The following is a 13,562-nucleotide window of genomic DNA, read 5'->3' as shown; positions in this document are numbered from 1 at the left end:
TCAGAGATGGCTGCTGTAGGAAATGGAAAGAAATGCCACACTATTCGGTGTTCTGAGGTAGAGAGCTGAGTATTGGAAGCGTCATGCTGAATCGTGAAGTGTTTGATACTCTGTTCTGCTCCAATATTAACACTCCTCACCTGGTGGAGCACAAAATTCATAAATTATTAATAATTGATGTAAACTGTTAATTTAAAAAAAATAAAAAATGTCTGCTGAAATGTGAATGGAAGACTAGGTTCTGCAGAGTTCCTTTTGACTTGAAGGAGCTAGACCTGTATGTGGTCTCTGTATGAGACTGACATAGCCCATTATCGATTTCCCTTACACTGTAGCAGAGTTGCAGGTGGATAGACTAATGTACCATGTACTCAAACTCTGTGTATTAAACAAGAAAAATACAATACTGTAGCAACCGCAACTCACTAACTCTTAACCAGCATTACTGTAAGGATTCTGAAATGTACAACTCCAAATATAAATCACCAATAGTCTCAAAATGGATTATGCATCATGAATTTTACATCATGATTCATAATATGACCAAACTACATTCACTTTATGTTCAGTAACACTCCAAGAGTAAACCTATTTTTCTGTCCTGATTTCAGCCTTTCTCATTTGTAGATTACGATTTAGTCAGTTCAACTCAAACAATCCTAAACTTTGTCATTTGTCAAACTCTGCCTCCTTTCTCAGACCATTGGAGGTGATTCTCCCAAAAGTGCTGAATTGGTGGGAAAACTGATTTAGATCATGACTGTTTTCTCAGTTCAACTTCACATTCCAATCTCCCCACGCTGTGCACTGCAGAGGTCCCAATCGTGAATCTCATTAAAAACCCAGGGGGATGGGGCCTATTCATGTCAGAGTCTGACAGCTCTGGATTCTGCGCATGCGCAGTGGCCCCAAATTGTCAGTCTCCCCGTTTGCTGACCAGCTCGATCACTGGCCGGCCTGGGACCCCCGCAGTGCTGCCCCTCCAGTCTCCCCCCCACGGCCCGATCGCAGTCCCCACAACAATTCCTGGGCCAGCCCTGACCCCCCCCTGTCCTGGAGTGCCCTGATGTCCAGCCCCCCGCACCCAGCAGTGGCGATCCGCCCGCCCCCTCACCGTGGCAGACCCCCCCCTCCCCCTCCCCCACCGCTGATGCCCCCGGGGTCAGACCCACCCGGGAGGCTGGCTCCCCCCGGCAGACCACCCCCCCCCCCCCCCGCCCCCCCAGCCCGCCGGCCTCCCTCCAGCCCAGACAGATCACCATGCAAAGTGGCAGTGGGACTCCCCACACCCACCGATTGCCCCTAGGCCCAGCCCACAGTAGGCCCAGCCCCCAGATGCCCCTTGGGCATGGGCACTTTGCCCCTTTGGGAGTGTGAGGGGGGCACAGGCTGGCACTGCCAGGGTGCCCATGCCCAGGGGGCACCACCCCCCCACCAGCCGACCCCCTGGGGGGCCGCGATTGCCCCCCCTTCATTCCAGCAGGGTCTCCCGCTAGTTCCCCGAATGTGGGAAGCTACTCTAAACCCCATCGGAATGAAGTATTCCTAACAGGTTGGGAGATTCAATCGGGCCCAGCAACTTTCCGATAATCGCATGCTAGACATATTTAAACTACATTAAAAAAAGATTCAAATTACTTACCTGTCTTTCCATTGGTTTCCAGTGCGGTCTCAACTCTGACTGTTCTTCGGCTCTAGGAGATGCGCATGCATTCCCTGCGTATGTGCAAATCCCGGAAAAAGGCTGGCGACGCGCATCTCCCAGCCCAACCCACCTGAAAAATTGTGGGTCGCGATGGGAGAACTGCCCCCATTGTTTCTATCTCTACAAGGAGAAGTTTTGCACTCTATATCAGACAAATAGAAACACCACTCATGCGGACTTTGATTGGAGATTTGTATTCATAGAATCATAGAAACCCTACAGTGCAGAAAGAGGTCATCTGGCCCATCGAGTCTGCACCGACCACAATCCCACCCAGTCCCTACCCCCATATCCCTACACATTTTCCTGCTAACCCCTCTAACCTACGCATCTCAGGACACTAAGGGGCAATTTTAGCATAGCCAATCAACCTAACCCGCACATCTTTGGACTGTGGGAAGAAACTGGACACCCGGAGGAAACCCACGCAGTTACGAGGAGAATGTGCAAACTCCACACAGACAGTGACCCAAGCTGGGAATCGAACCCAGGTCCCTGGAGCTGTGAAGCAGCAGTGCTAACCACTGTGCTACCATGCCGCCGTGTTATGATTCCAGCTGATCGTAATACTGGATATGTCAGATCAAAGAGTGAAAGCTGGCTTTCTAGGTGCTAACTTTGTTTTTTATTTTTAAAAAACCATGGTGATCAGTTACTGAACATAGTCACAAGATGTCCTTCTAACAAATAATCAAAATTGTATTAAACAAGAAAAATGGACAATATTACACTGGACAAAAGGTTGAAATGAATTCAATGCAACTATCAAAAATGATTCAAACTCACATTGTTCCTTTTATTCCTGCAATATCTTTACATGCACAAAACCCCCAGTGAATATTTACCACTATCTCGACACCAAGGCTTAGGCTGGCTCAGTTTCCGTTTCTGGTGGACTTTTGAATATTCATTCGATGCTCTTCCTTAATTGGTATCTCTCACCAAGACATCCATACACCTCACTTTAGACTCACTGTTACTTTATCGCAAACACATGAGTTCCCTAAACTCAGGATCCCAGCAGTCTGCTGAATTTCTTCTTAGAGAGTTTTAGACTTTCTGTCTGCATTCTCTGCGATCCACACACTAAATGATTGCCTGCTCTTCTGTCTTTTCTTGTGCCTACGTGTGCCTGGACCATGTCGCTCGGCACAGTCCCTTTTTTTTCGACTTTGTGCCTTTTTAGCTTCACTAAACTACTAACCCCTTGGTAACCCATCTCTTCACTTCAAGAGTTACAAAACCTCATTAGAAAGGCATGTTACAAACTAGCCCCAGTTTTCATCTTACGTAACATACAAATACAAAATATAAATTAAACTTAAAGCTCTACAGTGTTCCTAACATGTGGGCATGCATTTTCTGTCCATGTTTGGCCAAACATATATAAACCAACATTTTAAAAGCAGTAGGTAATTTTTTTCTTATCCACTATTTTATGGGAAAAATTTCATCATTTGTACAAAATTGTTTTTTCTCTTATTTAATTATATTTTTGGTAAAATTAATGGACCAGTGGAGTTATATTCACAAAATCCCAAACAGTTTGGTTATCCCAACATGCGTTCTAGGTAGCATCAGACCAAGATTGGAGTTCATGATTTTTTAACATGGAAATTATGAGTTAACTTGCTGAAAGCTTCTTTATGAAGTAATCTAGAAACCATATTCTCGCTGTTGAAGCTTCCATAAACTGGAGGAATATCAATTATATATTCATGAATTAGGATGAAATAGTGATTTCAATCAAAATCACAGTAGAAAGAATAGGAGACACATGGGGTAGATTTACCAGGGGTGGGTTGCAGACAGTGTCAGTGAGTTCATGTGACAACCAGGTATATGCCTGGAGAAAGATATGAGTCCAAAACTTACAAAGATTTTGTTAAGTAGAGTAGATACTGCTTAATCGGACAGATTCAGAATTTACTTAATTACAAGTAGCACTAAGAACATAAGAACATAAGAAATAGGAGCAGGAGTAGGCCATCTAGCCCCTCGAGCCTGCCCCGCCATTCAATAAGATCATGGCTGATCTGACGTGGATCAGTACCACTTACCCGCCTGATCCCCATAACCCTTAATTCCCTTACCGATCAGGAATCCATCCATCCGCGCTTTAAACATATTCAGCGAGGAAGCCTCCACCACCTCAGTGGGCAGAGAATTCCAGAGATTCACCACCCTCTGGGAGAAGAAGTTCCTCCTCAACTCTGTCTTAAACCGACCCCCCTTTATTTTGAGGCTGTGTCCTCTAGTTTTAACTTCCTTACTAAGTGGAAAGAATCTCTCCGCCTCCACCCTATCCAGCCCCCGCATTATCTTATAAGTCTCCATAAGATCCCCCCTCATCCTTCTAAACTCCAACGAGTACAAACCCAATCTCCTCAGCCTCTCCTCATAATCCAAACCCCTCATCTCCGGTATCAACCTGGTGAACCTTCTCTGCACTCCCTCCAATGCCAATATATCCTTCCTCATATAAGGGGACCAATACTGCACACAGTATTCCAGCTGCGGCCTCACCAATGCCCTGTACAGGTGCATCAAGACATCCCTGCTTTTATATTCTATCCCCCTCGCAATATAGGCCAACATCCCATTTGCCTTCTTGATCACCTGTTGTACCTGCAGACTGGGCTTTTGCGTCTCATGCACAAGGACCCCCAGGTCCCTTTGCACGGTAGCAGGTTTTAATTTGTTTCCATTGAGATAGTAATCCCATTTGTTATTATTTCCTCCAAAGTGTATAACCTCGCATTTATCAACGTTATACTCCATAAAGTATCAGTTTGTCACATTATTTGATCTGCAATTCACTATAATGTACCCAGTAGAGTTGACTGACACAGCAAGAGCCCGAGCTGAAGTGTATCCTACACGGATGCTATGTAATCTGCCTATGTAGTCACAAAGTCCTGTTTATTGATGCAGTGTGAGCTCTCCCTCTAGTGTACTAAGAATAGTAAATTAATGCAGCAAACTATCTATGTAGTGTACTGAATACAATACATTAATGTAATGGGAATATTACTGTCGTTTACTCAGTACAACGACACAGTGTGAGCACTCCCTGTATTGTACCGAATACAGTACATTCATGCAGTCTGAGCATCCCCTGTAATATATTTAGTACAGTACAATGATGCAACGTGAATGTATCCGGTGATGCAATGTAGTGTAACCAGTACAATATCTTGAATCATTGTGTGCTCCCACTATGGTGTAACTCACACATATGAATATCTAGGCCAAGAGGCAGGCCCTGAATCTACATCAGCCCAATTCCTACCAGGATTGAATCCTGCTCTGTTGTTACTAATCTGATCCACAAGCTAAGTGGCCCCTTCACTTATTTGATAACATTACTGGCAGTCCTCGACTTTACAACATTCAAGTTACGATGAACGTTTATAAATACATTTTTAATTGACACCCCATTTTGATTTTACAACATCGGTTTTGACTTTACAGTGCTGTGCCAGAATATTCATGCATGCACATCGACGTTCTGCACCACCCGTCCATATGACTAGAAAGCACAAAATGTCTTTATTATGTTGGAAATGAGTTATGTTATTTTTTTCATTTTTTGGGCAATTTTAATGCATTTATGCACATATGTTGTATTTAACACGCACTCAGACTCACAGAGGTTTAAGATTAAACAGGCAACTGACATTGATCAATGGCTTCCTTATATCCCCCACACTAACTGACGAACTTGTGCTAAGGCATACAGGAGTCAACAGCCACCTCAGTGACTTGAAAGGGCAACATTTGAGAGCATTTAACACCTCCGGATGCCCTATGAGTGATTTACAGTCTTGATTCAGGGACAGGGTCTCATTTATATCATTAGTCCTATGGGAAAACCGGTTCTGACATTTTGACTTATAACGTGATAGAGGTGTATAAGATGTTGAGGGGTATTGATAGAGTGGATTCTCAGAGGCTTTTACCCAGGGCTGAAATAGTTGCCACAAGAGGTCACAGGTTTAGGGTGCTAGGGAGTAGGTATGGAGGAAATGTTAGGGGTAAGTTTTGCACTCAGAGGGTGGTGGGTGCGTGGAATTGGCAACCGGTAGTGGTGGTGGAGGCGGATTCGATAGGGTCTTTTAAGAGACTTTTGGATAAGTTCATGGAAGTTAGTAAGACAGAGGGTTATAGGTAAGCCTAGTAGGTAGGGACATATTCGGCGCAACTTGTGGGTCGAAGGGCCTGTTTGTGCTGTAGCTTTTCTATGTTCTATGTTCTAACGTGGTTTTCATGAACCAATCATATCCGAGGACCGGCTGTATTTCATCCATTTTAATTATCTGACATTGATTCATTTAATAACATTTCAAACGATATTCATTTCATCCAGTGCAATATAAATAAATAACAAATTAACTACAATATTTCACATTCAAATCTTTCAAAATCATTCTGATCACTATCTGGATCATGGAACAATTCATCCCAATTACCTAGTTGCATAAGATCATCTTGTGGATCTTCTTCATCTTCATCATTATCTTCATCATCATCTTCATCATCAGTTGTATCTTCGGCATCATCATTCCACAAGTAATCATCCTCAGTACCGTCAAGCCTATTTGGTATTCCACATTTTAGAAATGATTTTTTGTGAACATACAAACTTATGAATTAGGAGCAGGAGCATGGTTGATCTGATTGTGTCTTCAACTCTACTTCCTGTTTACCCCCTTTAATTCCCTTGTCAATCAAATTCTATCTAACTCAACCTTAAAAATATACAATGATCTCACTTCCACTGCTCTTTGGGGAAGTTTCTTTTGATAATATGGACCAAGTTCATTCCACACATCAATTACTCATTGACACCTTGTTGCCAGTGAGGGGGCTTGCATATCTCCACGTCCAGTGCATGTTTTCTCACTTCCAACATCCAATTGTTCAACATCTTTCGGATAGTTTTCTTGAGATCTTTATTTATACACACATCTAAAGGCTGAACAACACTCGTAAGACCGTCGAGAATAACTGCCATTTGGGAGGTGGTGGATCTCACACCTGCATCGTTTACGAGTTGGGATTTGAACATGTCTGAGAGGAACAGCTATTTTTCATTGTGTAGTCACCCTGGTCTCAAATTCCATACTTCTCTGATCCATTTCTTGCAACTGTATCTATCCATCCAGCCTCTCTCACGAACATGGATGACAATGCCTTGGAGGAATTTCTCTTTGGGGAGAGTTTTTTGACTTGAAGATCATCATCAGCTTTAGTTTTGCGCCATTCGCCACACACAATGGAACAACTGTGAACTGTGTCTTTTAATGGCCAGTCATCTTTACAAGGATGGATTTTTTTTACCAATCTTGGTAATGGTCTCATTTGTTGAAATGTTGAAGTTTACCAGCATTTCATCCATATTTCTATTGAAAGACAATTGAATCTCATTCTTCTTGCATTGTAGGTTGACAGATCAGTGGAATTTGGTGAATTTATCATCGAGTTCAGGTGTCAGACATTGTGAATCTTTTGTTCACTGAGGAAGTGCTAAATCATGCCTGTTCATGAACCTTGTGCACCATCCAGTACTGGCCTTGAATTTAGGAATGTCATCTCTTTTTGCTTCCCTGAGGGCATAGAGTCTAATGGCTCCACGGGTGTTAACATCACCATTTTGCTGATGCTTGTTAGCCCGTTCTGCTACTTTTTGCCCCAGCTTAAAATGAGCTGTCTACTTGTTATTCCTTTTTGAAGGCTCCATTATAGATCATGTGGGCGGTACGGTGGCACAGTGGTTAGCACTGCTGCCTCACAGTGCCAGGAACATGGATTCAATTCCGGCCTTGGTTGACTGTCTGTGTGGAGATTGCACGTTCTCCCTGTTGTTATGGTTCAGGTCAGAAACTCCAAAGTATTTTATGGAGCCTGCCTGGATCATAAGTTTTGCCTCTTGAATTTGGCTAGGCTAAGCATGAGATGTTTCACTTCAAGCATGATTCAAATGACCCACTAGGGAGCTTTTATCAAACAAAGTTATTTAAGAATATAGTTAACATGTATAGTAAGAAAATTAGCAAGAACTTTTATCAATTACAACAAGAAACAGAACAACTACTATAATGTATAACCTTTACCAAATATATCTAATGTGTTCCAATCAAACCAATCCCATAGACAAAAGACCCTTTTCACAAGTTCAACCCCAGCAAAGACTAATGCTCGCGTGATACTGCACTTGGGTCCTTTGGATGAAGTCTGCAATTCTCTGGATAGACTCAGAACAGTTTGAAGTCAGGCCAGGGAGACTCTCTGGTGAAGCCACCAACAGCACATTTTCTACTTCAGGAAGGCTTTCAGCTAAACAACAGAATTTCCCAAAATCAGGGAGACAGAGAGAGAGACACTGCTTTCAGTCTGATGTCCATTCCCTTCTAAACTAAAACACTGCTGCCAGCCAAAAACAGAAAATGAAACTTTAAATTCCCTAGGAAAAGAAAACTGACCAGAACCCATGACCTTCATCCTAACAATGCAGGACTATAAAACTAATCCCAGGATAAACATAAACAACCCCCATTTAAGCTATTGAAGTAGCAATAAAAGGACATCTCCAGTCAAGCTGGTAAAAAGAAAATGACACAGCTGAGGCTGTGAGAGCTGCAGAGATCATGATTTTAAAAAAAACTTTCTTAAAGGTACACTAACATCACACCGTGTCTGCGTGAGTTTCCTCCGAATGCTCCGGTTTCCTCCCACACTCCAAAGATATGCAGATTAGGTTGGTTGGCCATGATAAATTGCCCCTTAGTTTCAGGGGAATTAGCAGGGTTATAGGGATTGGGCCTGGGTGGGATAGTTGTTGGTGCAGGCTCGATGGGCCAAATGGCCTCCTTCTGCACGGGAGGGATTCTATGATTCTATAGTTAGTCTGGGAGTTTCCTGCTAGATTTAGTAGAGAAAAATCTAAAGATTCCTGCCATTGCCTTCAAATCCTTACTTGAGAAAGGATATACTGGCACTGGAGGAGTGCAGAGGAGATTCACTAGGTTGAATCCAGAGTTGAGAGGGTTGGCTTATGAGGAGAGACTGAGTAGACAGGGGCTATACTCATTGGAATTCAGAAGAATGAGGGGAGATCTTATAGAAACATATAATATTACGAAGGGAATAGATAAGATCGAAGCAGGGAAGTTGTTTCTATTGGCGGGTGAAACTAGAACTAGGGGGCATGGCCTCAAAATAAGGGGGAGCAGATTTAGGATTGAGTTGAGGAGGAACTTCTTCACACAAAGGGTTGTGAATCTGTGGAATTCCCTGCCCAGTGAAGCAGTTGAGGCTACCTCATTGAATGTTTTTAAGGCAAGGATAGATACATTTTTGAACAGTAAAGGAACTAAGGGTTATGGTGAGCGGGCGGGTAAGTGGAGCTGAGTCCATGAAAAGATCAACCATGATCTTATTGAATGGCAGAGCAGGCTCGAGAGGCCAGATAGCCTATTCCTGCTCCTAGTTCTTGTGTTCTTATGTTAAATCAATGATTGGCAATAATTGCCTATAAGTAATTAATAAACACAACATGGTCTGATCTCAGCAAAACTAGGTTCGATTTTTACATGATGTTTATGACAATTCAGGGATTTTTAGGTCAAAGGTCTTGGGGTCGATTTTACATGAGATCAATTTTTACACGAGTATAAATGATGAATTTTCCAAGTTGTCTGTTATACTGTGTTGCCTTCTAATTACTCCTGGATGCAAATATTCTGCAGTGATCTGTCCTTTCATGGATCTTTAAATATACATCTGTGTAGATATAGTAAAATGCAAGTTAATAAACCGTAAACATTGGTGCTTGGTTAGAGCTCTCTCTTGTGGTGGGATTTATATTGTTTAGAATTCATTTCACCACCTGCTTTATCCCATCATCATCATTGGCTGACTGTTGTCAGAGCTCCTATGGTTGTCCTCCATGCCTCTGTACTCATTGTGCACAATGGGAATGTCCACAAGAATTTCGATATCCTATGCAAGTTGAGATTGCCCTTAATTCTGGACTGCCTTCTCTTTTTGTTTCCATGGTTGGAATTCAGCGTGGACCTGGGCCACTTCCACCTGTTAGGGAACCAGTGGGAGTTGCCCCTTGCTTTTCTCTGGGAAATCCAATTCTGTTCTGAGGTAATCAGGCACTTCCCTGGGTAGTATTCCATCAGATAAAGCCCCCCCGTAGGGTGGAAATTTATGAAAAACACTGACCTTTGGAAGTATTGCGAACCATGAAGCGTTCAGTGATGGACTTCAAGATGATGTAGACAGGCTACTGGGATGGGCAGACAGCAAGAGATGAAGTCTAATTCAGAGAATTACAAAATGATACATTTGATAGGAAACATAAGGAAATGCAATGTAAAATAAAGGGTGAAATTATTAAGGTAGTGCAGGACCAGAGTGACCTGGGGCTAAAAGTGCACAAATTGTTGAAGGTACCAAGACAGATTGAGGACTTGGTGAATGAGGCATAGAGTATCCTGGGCTTTAATGATCAGGGCATAGAGGACAAAAGCAAGGATTTTATGATGAATCTGTAGAAACAATTGCTTTGGCCTCTAATAGAATATTGTGTCCAATCTGAGCACCACTTATTAGGATGTGAAGGCATTAGAGAGCATGCAGAAAAGGTTAATGAGAATGATTCTAGGGATGAGGTACATCAGTTGCATGGACACATTGGTTTATTCTCCTTAGAGAAGAGAAGGTTGAGATGAGATTTGATAGAAGAGTTCAAATTCATGAGGGGTCTGGACAGAATACAGAAGGAAAAATGATTCCCATTGGCAAAAAAACTCAAAACCAAAGGACACCAATTTTAAATGATCACAAAAAATTCAAATGAAACATGAGAAAAATCTTTTTACGGAGCTTGTGGTTAGGGTTTGGATTATACTCCCTGAATGTTGTGATGGAGGCAGAGTCAATTATGGCTGTCAAAATGAAATTGGATAACTATCTGAAGAGAAAACATCTACAGGACTGTAGGGAAATGATGGGGGAGTGAGGATTAGCTAAGCTGCTATTGCGTGGATCTGACTGGAGCAATGTCTTCTTTCTGTGCTGTAATCATCCCATGATGCAATGATTCTTATCTTACATAATCATAAACGCAAAAGGATGCTGCTATTTTAATTTGTAATGGCTTTGTAACACCATTCGCAGAAGAGGCAATTTCTGCACAAGACTACCTCAAGTCTCCAGAAATTTGTTCATTGAATAATCCTGGCTGGGGGCCTCCCTCTTGAATGGACATGACCAAGAGGAACCCATCAGTGGAATTTACATCTGCTACTGTTTGTGGCTTACCCAAAGATCAAATCAATTAACTTCAAGACTGTGGGGGGAATTTTCCTTTCTCGTCCGCCACGGGAATTGTAGTGGCCGGGGAGCAGACCATGCAAAGATCCATTGACCTCGGGCGGGATTTTCCGGTTTTGGGGCGAGCGTGACCGGAAAATCCTGCCCTACATGTCTCCAAATGTGAAACTTATCAAAGGAAGTTGCCGAAGCCAGGTTAATTAAAAGTAGATGTGAATGTCTATCATCTCAATGATTTCAGACTTCCAAACCATTCTGGGTGGACAATTGCAATTGATCATGTGACCAAAACTGACTGTAGATTATAACTTCTCATATACCAAGAACCAGAAAGAAACTGATCAGTCTACACAGAACGCCAACTCCAGGATATCAGTAACAGAAAAAGGCAGTGGGCCCATGTCTTTTTAAATCTGGAGACTGATACATCTTAAAGTCTCCTAGCCTGTTACATTTTCAATGTCCACCCATACAAAAACATGATCCCGTGGTAAGAAAATTACAATTCATTCACCTTGCGACCTGCTGAGCATCCATCTCTTCAAGGGGATCTTGTAATAATCCAGATATACAATTCTGCTATACTCTAACAGCAATATTGAAATCACCTGCCCTTCAGGGGAGGAATTCCTCCTTCAACAGGCCCAAAATGAATGTTTTCTTTCAATGCACACAAAGTATGAACTATTCATTTGTTTACAACTTGTAGAAGTGCTCTATCTTGTTGAACTATATCTTTAGGTAGGTGTGTGTGTGTGTGTAAGTAAGTGACGTAGTATTTAGACATTTGGGGTGAACTTGAAATAAATAATCCGCTCTAAGCTCATGGAAGCTTGCTGCTGATTATTTAAAAATTGACTACACCCTCAGGGCTGAGGAACACACACACATTCCTTTCCAAAAATACACTTCCTGGACAGTAAGATAAAGGAACGAAGGGTTTCAGTTGTCTCCAATCCTGTCCATAACATTAAAGTTATATAGAGCTGTTTGCACAGAATCAAGTCATTTAGCCTAAACGGTCCATGCCAGTATATATACATGAGCCTCATCCTATCCCTCTTTATCTAACTATATATGCATTGCTTTCTATTTATTGCTCCCCACTCATGTGTTTATCCAGTTTCCTCTTAAATGTATCCATGATATTCACTCAGCTACTCCTTTCATTGCAAATTCTGCATTCTAACCATTTTCTGGAGGATCATCAACCTTCCTTTGCTGACGCCATTCTAGTTCCATCTCAAAAAGCTCTCAGGAGTGGATGAAATCCATTCAATAGTCAGCTGTTGTCAGTTTTTGTAGAAAATATTCTTACACAGCCATAGAAAGTAATCTTGAAAATACGAGAACTTTGAAAATTCTGCAAGAATCATATCCAGGACTTTCTTTTCCTCCTGAATTTATTTTTAAAGGATAATGACTCGAGTTGGAAAATGCTGTCTCACAGACAGAATGGTGGTCTTTTATTTGTTGAAGGAGGACGGTTGACCAAGACACTGGGAGAACACATGGTGCTTCATTTGATGCCATAGGATCGTAAACATCCATGTGGCCAGCAACACAGATACTCAGCTCATATGTGAAGGGTAACATCTCGGATAATGTGACACTCCTCCCAAAATGGTAGCATAGATCATGGTAAGAAGTCTTACAACACCAGGTTAAAGTCCAACAGGTTTATTTGGAATCACGAGCTTTGCGAGCGCTGTTCCTTCATCATCTCCACCTCATGGCTACCATCAACACTACAGACCGCTGGCTCAAAGTGGAGAGGATCTCCAAGAGTCACCTGATGAAGGAGCAGCGCTCCAAAAGCTCATGATTCCAAATAAAACTGTTGGACTTTAACCTGGTGTTGTGAGACTTCTTACTGTGCCCCCCAGTCCAACACCAGCATCTCCACCTCATAGCATAGATCATGTCAGAGGCAAGAAACCAACTGAGTTAAGCTTATAACAGTGATTTTCTGAATCCTATTGTGATAAGGCTGTAGCATTACAATGCAGCTGTAGTGGCTTATCACTATTAGGACAAAAGAAAAACATGACTAGATCTATTCAAAGCACTTCTGTATTATAGTTAGGGTTTCCAGAAAGTGACTGAAAGGAAGACTCATCTCCAATTGCTACAGATCCCTTTTTCATATGCTGCCAGTTCCCATTGGAGCACCAATGGGAAAAGGGACTGTTGCCATGTTTCAGACCTCTGTCTGAGAAAACACAAATTTTCAGCTCCTTACTGCTGTACCTGGCAGCCAACAATACAATGGGTCATAATTTGTGGGATCATGTCTGGCTGTGGGGTGTTGAGTCGGGGGGGAGGGGTTCATGTCAGGCCTGTGGAGTGGGGTGGTTTGTTTGGGTCAGGGGAGCAATGGGATTAGGTCAGGTTTGCTGTCTAGTGGCAGGGGAGAAGGGGGGAGGGGATGTTGGGTCAAAAGTGGAGGGTCAGGCAGGGTCAGATCAAGTTGGGAGATGAGAGTTGGGCCCGAAGGTGGGGTGAGGAG

Source organism: Mustelus asterias, chromosome 9 (genome assembly GCF_964213995.1).
Source record: "Mustelus asterias chromosome 9, sMusAst1.hap1.1, whole genome shotgun sequence".
Taxonomy (NCBI): domain Eukaryota; kingdom Metazoa; phylum Chordata; class Chondrichthyes; order Carcharhiniformes; family Triakidae; genus Mustelus; species Mustelus asterias.
The sequence above is the reverse complement of the archived record's forward strand: the minus strand, read 5'-3'. Positions refer to the sequence as shown.